The sequence below is a fragment of the Tympanuchus pallidicinctus genome, unplaced genomic scaffold, assembly GCF_026119805.1.
Source record: "Tympanuchus pallidicinctus isolate F22 unplaced genomic scaffold, pur_lepc_1.0 scaffold4, whole genome shotgun sequence".
NCBI classification, from domain to species: Eukaryota; Metazoa; Chordata; class Aves; order Galliformes; family Phasianidae; genus Tympanuchus; species Tympanuchus pallidicinctus.
Genome location: NW_026294758.1, coordinates 10,240,280 through 10,252,449, shown reverse-complemented (window position 1 = coordinate 10,252,449; position 12,170 = coordinate 10,240,280).

Genomic DNA, 12,170 nt, shown 5'->3' with positions numbered 1-12,170 from the left:
ACAAAAATTGATAGCAGGTATGCTAGTAAGATACAAACTTTTCTTAATCTGTTTCTTATGCCTCAAAGTTTTCATGAAGGTGATACATAGCTGAAAGTTCAACTACATCTTCCATCTTAGATCTGGGAAGGAGAGGATAGAAACGTGCCAAATTACAAACAGCTTTAGGCTTTACCAGACCTCAGTACAGCAGTAGATAGGGTGCTCTCCTGGTAAGCATTTTTGTATTCGGTCAACAACCTTAGCAGCTGCTTGCATTTGAAACTGGCACACTGCATAGGTCGCAGTACTGATAGCGTCAATCACTGGGGCTTCAAGACCTTACTCAGCAGCTGTCTATGATGATTCTTTCGCATAGTGGGCTTTTAATTTATCAGCTTCTGTGTTACTTTTCTGTAACTGCTTACTATTGCAGCCAAGTGTCATGCATATTCTTATGTTCTCCCTTTCACTGGCCTTTTCTCTATCTGCTTCCCACTTTGGGCTGTCTGGAACTTTTATTCCATCTGTCCCATTTAAGGCCATTCATCCACTAACTCAAGTCATTTTCAGCTGCATTCCAAAAACTTCAAATAACTTAAAAGCAGATAACTGAGAATGTGATAACATCATAATCAAGGTTCTCTGGGGAAGTTTCCTGGATGCATAAGGAAAATGGCTGGCTAGCAGAGCTGAGCTGTGCAAGGAGCGAACAAAATGAACAAAAGCAGAAAGGTTTTTCATCAGTAGAGAGAATAACTCAGTCAGTCATGACGTAGCAACAACAAAGTTACTTCATCTTGCTTAGGTTTTGGGCAGGTTTTTGGGCCTTTAACACTGCCTCCAGGTTTTAAGACTACTTGTGATTAGGTATCAATCACAAATGCTGCAGAAGCAACATTTGCAAGTAGTGTGAGAAGAGAGATTTCATTTACAGTATTGTCTTCAGTTTTACTTTTCCTGAATTTTAAAACAATACCTAGACCCAGAAGAGCTTCAGTGGGAAAACTTTACAAGCAGAAGCAGGTAAGACATAGGAGAAGGAAATAACTGTTGGAAATACCCAGATAATTCATCAGGACGGTATCTCTGATAAAGCAGATTTTATTGCAGTGGCAGGCCCCCTGCAAGCAGGAGGGCATCCAGAAAACAGTGTTATGTCTTCTATGCCCTATTACTGAACACTTAGCTCTTTCTCCCCTGGTTCCTCATTGGCTGAGTACTTTAGGTTTACAATCTTCTCAACACTTTACTAAACATACGGATACTGGCTAAACATCAGTTGTCGCTAGCTAAGCATATATCACTAATTAGTTAACTTCTCACACTTGTTCATTCAACACTTGTTTCTGGACATCTGCTCGTCCTTGCATAGAGATAAGCTTGGAAGGAGGATAGAGGGGAGTATCTTGATGTCTGCCTGTTGCATCCCAACCTACCCACAGGGCGAGGCAATTCAGCCTTGTGTAGAGGCCCTGGCTTCTCTGATGTTTGTTAACTCTGTTTTTCTTTTGCTGAGGGTCCCTTATCCAAGCAGAATAGCCCTACAATATGCTTTCTAGTCCATAATACTATACCTGTACTGTTTGGAACATTCAAAAACTATTGCAGTTTTGCAAGCAAGAATTAATCACATAATTCAGCAACTATATTTCTAAAATATGTTACTAACATATATGGTATTTCTACTTTATCACATCAGCTATTTCTGGGGGCAAGTTACAAAATACAAATACATTATGCTCTACTTCAGATAAATTCCTCCTTTTCCATATCTAATGCAGAAGCAACATTCAATTCCTACACTACCTTTGAGGGCCTGATCTCATAGCCTGCTTCATTAGCATTCCCACAGTGTTTTTGTTTGTTTGTTTGTTGCAGCATCCACTTCTCACATATTAACAGGGCATTTCCAAACACCATTCATATCAGTAATCCTCAGAGCTGAGGGCATATCAAAGATTGCTTAAAGCCACTTTTTCCCCTGCTACTCTCCTTGCTTCTCAGCTTTTCAATTCAGTATTCACTGGTAGAGAACCCACAACAAGCCATAGGATGTTAGGGCTTTGCTTGTGGCAAAAGGCATGTGTCTGTATGGCAATGGACATAACTGTTTGTGTTCTATAAACAAATAAACAAATGGTAAAAATAAACACATAACAGATTGGCACCCTTTACAGATGTTTAGATGACTCTGTGATAGAGGGGTGTTGAACCACAGAGTGTATAAAAATCTATTTGGAAGTCTGGAAGTAAGTCTGGAAAACATCCCTCAAGCTCACCATTTTTCTTGGTAACAATTTTATTGAGCAACCACATCATTAAATATGCCATCAAATGCCCTGAAGAGCTTCCTGGGCAATTTTCTCCACTCCCAAGCTAAGTTGTTCCCCTTACCCTTTCCTCCACCCCCAGTGTCATTATATTGTTTTATCGGAGAGCTCCAGCAGGATTTATATGCTCTCCCTTCTCCATCATTTCCCTTCTGATGTCTGTGAAGAGCTCTTTCTGTTAATTCTATATTTTTTTAGGAAGAGAAGATACGGATTCTGACCATTCTGCAAATCAGAGCAATGATAAGATTTATTAGGGTGTGCTGCCCTTCTGAGACTCTTTAGTAACCTGACTGCAATCTGAAGCGTTGATGATAATTAAGGTTTATGACAGAGCATAGAACTAGAATTTTCTAATACTTCTGGGGTTTGTTTTTTTTAGGTTAGATCTTCTCTATAAACTTTTTTTTTTTTTTTTTAAATTTACTTTTTTGCTTGGAGTTGTTTTTCTGTGACAGTGATACAATGAGTGCTGAAATGAGTGACCGCTTCTTAGGATCCAGAGAGAGCTCATATGACCAATGAGCATGTGATTAGATATATGGCCTCCCTGACAATGCTACTGTAAGATAATTCTTTTCATATTCTTTTCAATTATTTTCCCCCTCATGAAGAACTCTACTGCAGAGGGATGCATGGCTTCTCCATGATGCTTATATTGCTTGGGTATATACAGAGTGGGAGAGGAATTCCCATTGTTTTATGCTTGTGACTGATTGGCTGAATTTATGTTGGAGGCAACAGATCTTGCTATGCAAAAAGGTCACCTTGTTTCCTCTCAAAGCCTGCTAAAATGACTCCAAAGCAGTTTCCCAGCTGCCAAAGAGCTGTGAGCTCACAAAACATGTCTATTCATAAAATGTGTATGGGAATCCCTGCACCTGGGAAAAGCTGAGATTGATAGGAATGATGCATTCAATGAGTTACCTCCTTGGGGGGCTTGGATTACCTACAGCTCAGCATCTTTTGTTTTCCATTTTGCCCTCAGTCTCTGGCTGCAGTGAATGCGATGTGTCAAAACAATTGATTATTTTTTATGTTACAAATGCTTTTATCGTATTTGCTCTAGTGCAGGTCCCTGCAAAAGTAAAGGGGCAGGCACAGTGGTGGGAATTTGAAAGGAAATGCTCAGGCTTTCAAATCTGTTTCTAAGCATCATTCCAGAAATTAGTCTCAGGAAGATCCAAATGAGAAGAGAGCAAAATGTATTTTAATCCTTTAGTTTTATACAGCTTTTACAAAGCTTTGCTTTTACTGGATGAGATTCTACTTAGGTAAATGAGAAGCAGGTGCTAATGATGCCCCACCACTGCTGCTGGGCCATTGGTGTGAAAGCAGAGATGCTTCATGGCAATGGAGATGGCTGTTCAGATTGAGCCTGTGCCTGTCATCATGTATCAGCTGTCATGTCACATGCAGTTTCTCTCAAAGGTAAATTCAAGTCCAAGTGCCAAAACCCATAACCAAGTGCATGCATAAATAATAAATGGTTCAGTAGGTTCCCCCATAAAACAAATATTTGTAGGCTCAGATTCCAATATATTAAGTAGCATGTTATAGAGTCCCCATCCCAGGGATGACAACTAGCCTTAAGATATATCCTTTCAGGAGCCTACTGATGCTTATAGCTGGGTCGCTTTGAAAGTTATGCCTCCTCAAAGGCATTAGAAAGTACAAAGAATACAATAATACTATTTGATGGAGCAAATTCTCAGCTACAAAACATTATTTTTCAACATAGTTGCTATAATTGGCCGTTTTCACAAGTGATGAACATGAGCCACAAGGGCACAAGTTGGTTGATGAACACCACACTCATAAGATCTGCCTCGCTGTTCAGAAGGCAGCATGTATTTCATGTTGCTGTCACCATTGCTGAAACATACCACCCGCTGTGCTCACATCCGCTGTTTGGTCTCCATAAATGTCCAACAAACATCAATAGATGTCACTTGGTATCATTTCTTCCATACGGAGGTATTCAGTTACACACCTCTGCGTTAATACACACTTCCATTTCAGATGGTATCTTGTCAGACTTCCCTCCGGCTGCTGTCTGTCGCACTGCAACAGAATATAATGGAATATTGGTGGAAATGCTCCACCTCTACCGTCTTACCATCACCATACACCACTGACACTGTGGGCCTACATAATAAAACAGGAAGTATTACTTTCAGAGCAGCCCTTGTATATGTTCTCATGGCAATCCCTCCTGAAAATAAGCTTAGCTATTATACCTTATCTAACAGCTTTGTCTTATCTCCCTATATTGTGCAATATCAAGTTGTTTTCTTGTATTGCTACATCTAGCATTCAAGAGTAACTGCAGGAAAGTCATAGCCTCTTTCCTTTCTTTTCATGCACTTAACCTGCCACTAGATTTTACAAGTTCAGTCAGAACTAACAGTTTCACTTGAAAATCTATTTCTAAACAGGAACTGTTTCAGTTGTATTTTTGTATTTCAAGAATATGAATTAGAAATTCAGATATGCATTTCGTCATCTTACAAACATAGATACACCTTTCCTGAGGAAGGCAGGCTTTCTATAAGCAATGCTCTCTATAAAGATTCCAAAGGAGGAAGGTAAAAAAAAAGAGGCCATCTGCTTGGGTCACAGTCAATTAGAATCTGCACACATATATCCCATATGTTGAGAACTATCTGGCAGTATGTGAGATGAGGCACTTGCTGGCAGGGCAAATGTAAGACCATATCTCTCCCATATCCAGGATGCAGACCTGCCCAGAGCTACCTACATGCTGGTTGAAACCCACACTTCCTGAGCCAGTTAGCTCCCAAAGAGTCTGGGTCTTGGAAAATCACAGTCTCCATTTCACAGCAGTTCTTGAACCTCCCCTGCAGCCAGTGTGGTTCAGGCTGCAGCTGTCCTGTCTGTGCTCTGCAACCAGTCCTGCCACGCTGCTGGTCTTGTAGGAGGCACAAGCACTCTGCATGCAGATCCCCAACACTGTTCTGGCTTGAGTAGATCTCACACACAGCTTACACGGTGACATGGCACTTGGGTGCCCAGCCATGAATGTTCTGAGTACTCAACTGTACTTCCCACACTGGATTGAAAAAGTAGACATGAAGCACCAAAAATGTATGGAATTTTAACTTGGCCTTTTGTGGCTTGTGTTTGCACCAAACTCTCAGTATTTACTTGCAGGTTTAAAAATGCGCTTCCTCAGAAGACCTTTGCTTGCAGCTATGCAATGGAAGTAGCATCTTTAATTAAAAATCCACATGCATTTTATAGCCAATGCATTTCAGCACACAAATCTGTGCTGTGGAGGGTACAGCCAACACGGTCTTTTTTGCCCCAAATGCAGTCGTTTTCTGCTTATATACGCAATAATTTTTATTTCCTTACATCTGCGTCTGTTGAAAAGTTGATTTAAAGCAGTTAGTGTGGTATTTTCATTTGAAATGACTGAGTAAAAGCCAGTTGTCTACAATCCAGGGACATATCAATATTACAGATTTTATGCATTGCTTGCAGAACTGCTCTAGAACACTGTGTACTCCAAAAATATTAATGACATAGCCATATTCCAGGTACTCTAAATAAACCAGACCACAGATACTCCCAGTGCACACTGAATGAAGCAGCTTAACAGTTTAATTGCTGTTGTATTCATAACTGCCTATATTATCAGCAGACTAGAGCATAACGTTACTTCTAAAATTAAAGATGCAGTGCACTAAATGTCTTTCAGAAATTTTTGCTGCAGATAAGTATTAACATACTTAATTTTTCTTCCATTATATCTAAACAAAACCAAAGCTGAGCAACAATGTTGAAATAAGTAGAATAACCTTTGCTTTCTGGCTTTCATTTGTTTTTACTTTTGCAGTTTAAAAATACGCTACAATAAATCTAAAAAAAACACTAATACATTTTATGGCTTAAACTCGTCAAAGACAGAAGTTATTGTCCTAGAAAGACAATAATATTTATGTCATATTGGGCATTGTGTGGGAGATGAGTTTTGCCCTCTCCCTGTGTGGCAGATCCCTTAGTAGTAATGAGTGACCTTCTGAGGGGAAAAACAAAGAGGGAAATAGGGAAAGGAAAGACTGGAGTGACAGAACAATCAGAGCTCACAGGAAAATGCCCACCATACACCAGAGAACCTGCCAGAGAACTCCTGAAAACTCACAAACCCAGAAATCTGTCCCTGCAATGTGGAAACTTCTGCCTGGCACAATGAACGCCTAGAGACGTGGCTGCTCCGACACAGGGTCCAAAATAGCTGCTGAAGCTGAGAAATGGACTGCAAACATGCTGGTTTGTGCCAGAAATGTGCACTTGCCAGGTATCTCCTGACATGCCTATGCAGCTGATCAGATGTTGGCAGAAAACGGCTCCACTGTTGTCTTCTCCATCCTGTACCTTCAGCCGTGAATGGTGTTTGTTAATTTAGCTCATTGATTTCTTTAACTTGTAAAGCATTTAGCTTTGGTCTTGTAGAATAGCAAACATTTATACTATGCAGTTTCCCAAGAGGGACAAAGTGCAGGTACTGGTTGAGTGAAGGCAGTCTTCAGAACTTAGATCAAACATGAAATAACCTAAATATTGATATAGGCTGGTTTAGCAATGGGGATAAAAGCATATTAGTTTAAGGACCAATATATTAGTTCAGCAAAAGGAATTGATGTATGCTAGTTCAGTGAAACCTTCCAGTTAACTTTGCTTGGGATGCAAAGGCTTAGCAGTCTTGTTTTCTCCAAGCAAATCACTGACGCCACAACAGAGCACTGCTTATATACATAGTATGCATTGGGAGTTTTGTATCCACCAGCAGCAAGGGCTCTTTTCAGGTTTCATATAAATTGTTTGAGCCATAGTGTACCAAGACAAAAAGTTGCTCATTATGGCATAACAAGCAATGGAAATTTGTCAGAGAGGGAAAAATAGCTGGAAGTCATCTGATTATCTCTGTGAAGTAACTCAAGACAAAATGGGGATGAAGTAAGGGGCTGTACAACCACCAAAGGGCTGCATCATGTATGCTTAAAGCACATTAGCATATATAAATGAGTTCTTGGAAAAAGAATGACTATTTAAGCTGTTTTGGGGAAATGTATTGCTTACCTGTGTCTTAACTGTCTATATGTAGAACCTGAAATCTGCGAGTGAACGCTTGGCTAGCCAAGTCACCTGATGCATATTGTAAATTAAAAGAATGCTTGCTTTCTAACACGACATTGGAGTTAGAGTTTTCTTCCTGGACTTTCTGATGACTATTAGGACTGAAATCAGCACAAGCATCTGGCCAAGGCCTCTGAAGAAACACTAGGGAAAGCCTGGGAGGTGTTCAGGCAGCTATCGTTGACTTCAGGGATGGCACCTATGTCCTGCAGCACTGTCTGGAGTCCTGTATGTGATGAAAGGCAGCCTTACAGACTCCATTCCATATATTCTAATATCTGTAGTAAATCCATTTAGTCTGAAGAGGGTTGAATTGAGCTTGTAGATAAAGTATGCTGGTCCTTTACCAATGGGTTGGTTAATCTGCAAAAGTTCTCCGTGCTCTGAGACTTCAAAAAGAGCAGAGTTTCCCAGAATAAGCCCTCAGAAGAATCTTTCTCTTGCCAGTGCTTCTGTGGAAAATAATTGAAAAATAAAAAAAAAAGATATCATGTTGATATCCAGTCCAAATGGCAAATAATTTTTTGTTCTTACTTTCCATAGGGCTTAAGGAACTGCCTAAAAGGTGACTTATTGCTCCACCACAGCAGTAAAAATGTCTGCTGCATTTCAAATTATTGTAATGCAGACAACAAGAATTCATATTCCTCTTGTTCCTGTGCAACTTCAGTAATTTCCAAAAGAGCACTGAAAGCCTGAATTTTCAAGTAGTTAGAACAAAAAGAAAAGAGAGGGCAATTATCCTGCCTTGTTTCTCTGACTAGGAAAAGAATTTAAATGAAGAAACAAATCAATTTCAGAAGAGCAAAGGCAAGGAAAATGGATTTCTGTATCAAGGGAAATGTCTACATAGAGGTTCTGTTTACTGTCACAGGGAATAACTCTAGCCATATATAAGCTCAGAGCCTGAATGTCAGCAGAGAAAAATTTGGAGGCCAAACCTAGATTTACTTAGTAAAAAAAAAATTTACTCAGGACAAATACCTTAGCATGGATTATTTTATTTCCTCAGAATTGAGTGCAATTCATGGCACATGTATAATGATTACATTTGCTTCGGAAGGTACAAATTTGCTGAGTATCTTTCTCTAGCTTGACCAAAGAGTGAACATCAGAGTTTTAACTTTTGGTTATGTAGGACACTTCTTAATTCTCACAGCATGAGTTTCCTGGGCACATAGCATACTTAGTCCAATTTAGTCAACAGCTTCTTTTAGCTAGTGTGATCTTTCTGAAATCCACAGCTGGTCTGGTGATCTCTAGCAAGCGCTAGCACTAAGCCATTGGGTATCAACAGCAGTGCAGATCCAGTAGGATGTATCTGACAAGTACACATCTGCCAGAAATCCTACTTACTAAAGCCTGAGGTGTCACATTAACTAATTTCCCTCTGGTCATTTACAGCTAAGTCTATTCCAGTGCTGCCTTAAATGTTAAGGAAATGTGTGAATGTATCAGGAGATCCTGGTCCAACTCTCTGGATTCAGCAATGCTCTTGTCATGGCTTTACTGCAACAGCTTACGGTCGTGTACTACAACAGCTTCAGTCACAAGTCGTGTCTGAAAAGTCTTTGAGAAACATTCCTTTGACAAATAATAATAAGCTCTGCATATTCACTGCAGACTTCTCCTTAAACAGTTTTGAAATCAGTACCAAGTAAAAATACGTGTGATTTTGAATCTCCTATGAAAATAAATTCAAGAGAGCTTGCCTGAATTATGTGTATGAGATCTAGACTTGCTTATTCAAAGACTAATCCTGAGCAAAAGCCAGTAGTTATAAAGCAGTTCAAAGATAGTTGCAAATGCCAAAGCATATTGTTATGGCAATGACCTTCCTGAGTTTTCATTAGACTTCTTGTTAGAGAATTCCATTGCTTCTCAGATACCCTATTGTTTAGATAAAAGAAGACAATATGAAAATAAATGAAGTATACCTCCCTATGCCTAGACCTAAATGCAAACCAACATACTTGATTCCATCCTTCTGTTCCTTGTGGGAAGACACTTAAAAATGAATATGAGTACACTTGTCAGTAAATCTGCAAGTGCTAAGAGTATCGCTGCACTGGGACTTAAGTCTTACAACATTTCTAAGGGCTGAATGTTGGCATCTCTAGCAAGGTATTGTCATGGTATGCCTTTCAAATTACATGCAGCCAAGCCTATAATGCTACAGACACAATTTCACCTTATACAGCTGCCTATGCAGCTGCAGACTGCGGGGAAAAGTCTCTTTGATAAAGCAGACTTATGGCCTTTAAAAGATCTACAAATTATGATACCTTCGATCAGTATTCCAATGTAAACTCTCTAATACTCTGTAAAAACTCATAAAAGTCTGTAATGGTTTTATGTCCTTCTGGTACCATGATTCCCAAACCTGCACACAGTGCTCAAAGTGAGGCCACGCCAGCACAGAGCAGAGCAGGACAGTCCTTGCCCTCGCTCACTGGCAGTGCCAGCTGTGGTGCACCCCAGGGCACAGTTGGCCGTTTTGGCTGCCAGGGTGCACTGCTGACTCACATTCAGTTTGTTTTAACCAGAACTCCCAGATCCCTGTCTGTGGGGCTGCTCTCCAGCCTCTTGTCCTCCAGTCTGTACGTGCAGCCAGAATTTAACGTCATCTTTGTACGAGTGGGAATTGATGACTTGTGAAGATTGTTCTGGAACTTATTCATGAGAGTCTGGAGAATATATCACAGTAGCAGTTCCAGAAAGGGCAAAAGGAGGTATCCTGAATAAATATACTAACTGGTAAACAGCCTGGCATGGGGGCTTTACTTGTCTCTGCATGCATGTATCTCACTGCCTGCCTTTGAAACAACCTTATTTATGTAAAAAACTTCTTGTGAAAATGAAAATGTCATTGTTCCAAAGGACACATGCCAAGTCATCAAAAATGTATTGAGCTTGTGTCTGGCATAAAACCAAGGCCTCAGTGCTTTGCCCGAAGTGTCTCTGTCTCATAGGTACTACCAGTATGACAGAAGGCAGTAGCAGATTATGATGTCAAAAAGCTTTTGCATGGTTTATATATAAGAAATACCATATATGCCAAGAAATATATATGCTAAAGTAAGAACTCTCTCTAACCACAGGCCTTTGCTCTTCTAAAGAGATGGGGGCCATCATCCTTGCAAAGACTTCTGTGAAAGAAATGGCAAAAATCAGCTATGCAAGTCTAGATATGAAGTTATTTCTAGAGCATCTTCCAGGACATTACTTCTCCATGAACCATTCCCAGGCATGATGCCTTTTGGTAAAAACAGTCCTGTCCTAGCACCTGTGGTGGTCCTGCTACAATCTGGAGGCTGACCACCAAGGTCTCTCCTTCTCCATGAGCAAGAACACCATTGATAATCCAGCAAGGAAGATTGGTTAGAGTCTTTCTCTACAGCATCTTGTTTCATGTTGGCTTTTGCTTCATTTAGGCAGGTTCCGACATTGTAAAGCTGCTGCAAATCTGGGTTGTGTTCCAGTGAGGATCTTCCAGCCTGAGAGAAATCCTTGTGTGTTTTAAGGGACATGGGCAAACTGCTGGTGAAGAGAAGCTGAGGCAGAATATCAATGAAAGCATTTAACACTAAGCACCAGCAATCACTGATGTGAAAAAGACGGTAAGATATAACTTACCAACTTTTAAATGAAACCTTGTGTCACCTGTAATGATATTTCATCTTCAGTATTCAGTAACCAGGGCAGAGCTTCAGCATCCTTGGCTCCAGCATCTTCCCTTCTCTCTGAAGGAAACTGGAAATGCAAAGAGATGAAGAGAGATCTTTGTGAGCTTGAACTTGCAGTTGGAAAAGGGAATACATTGCATGTATTGCATGTAAGAGAGAATACATGCATATACATATATATCTTTGCCAAGATTTGATCATAAATAATGACAGTTTGCTAGATTCTGCTTAAAACTCTCTTTGCAGTATCTGGCAAAGTTCAAAGATCTAATCAATAATGTTACTTCAGAGACTGAGTGGAGTGGTTAAATGAGAATCATAGAATGATAGAATCACATAATCACCAAGGTTGGAGAAGACCCACAGGATCAGCCAGTCCAACCATCCACCGATCACCGATAGCTCTCACTAAACCATGTCCCTCAACACAACGTCCAAATGTTCCTTGAACACGTCCAGGGTCTGTGACCCCGCCACCTCCCTGGGCAGCCCATTCCAGTGCCTAAGGAACCTGAGAAGCTATCCCTCAGGAACTATGTCTCCTCTTTTTGGAGACAGGAAAAGGAAAGGCCTTGTAGAGAGTGAGGCACATCCTGAAGAAATATCAGCTTGGCTCTCAGCAACGGTCAGAAAAGCAAAGGTAGAACTTAACTATTCATACAAAAATAGAGAACTAAACAGAGAATGTCATTATGCTACTATATGTGTATCCATGATACATCTGCATGTTTAACAGTACATCTGGTTGGAACATCTCAAAAATGTGTTAAAGAATTGAAAAGTTAGGAGAAGTCTGATAAAGCTTTTGAAGCTAGAGTGCAACTTTTCAACAATAGAAATTCAAACAACTTGCCTGGCAAGGAACAGATACAAGGGACTGTAAAATCTTGAGTGACTTGAGAGAAGTGACCATCATCATGGTCTGTTCTGATAAAAGCTTAGAGACATCAACCAAAATAAACCAAAAACAGAAGAAAATTGTGCTGGTGTGATCTTTAGTCCAAACTAT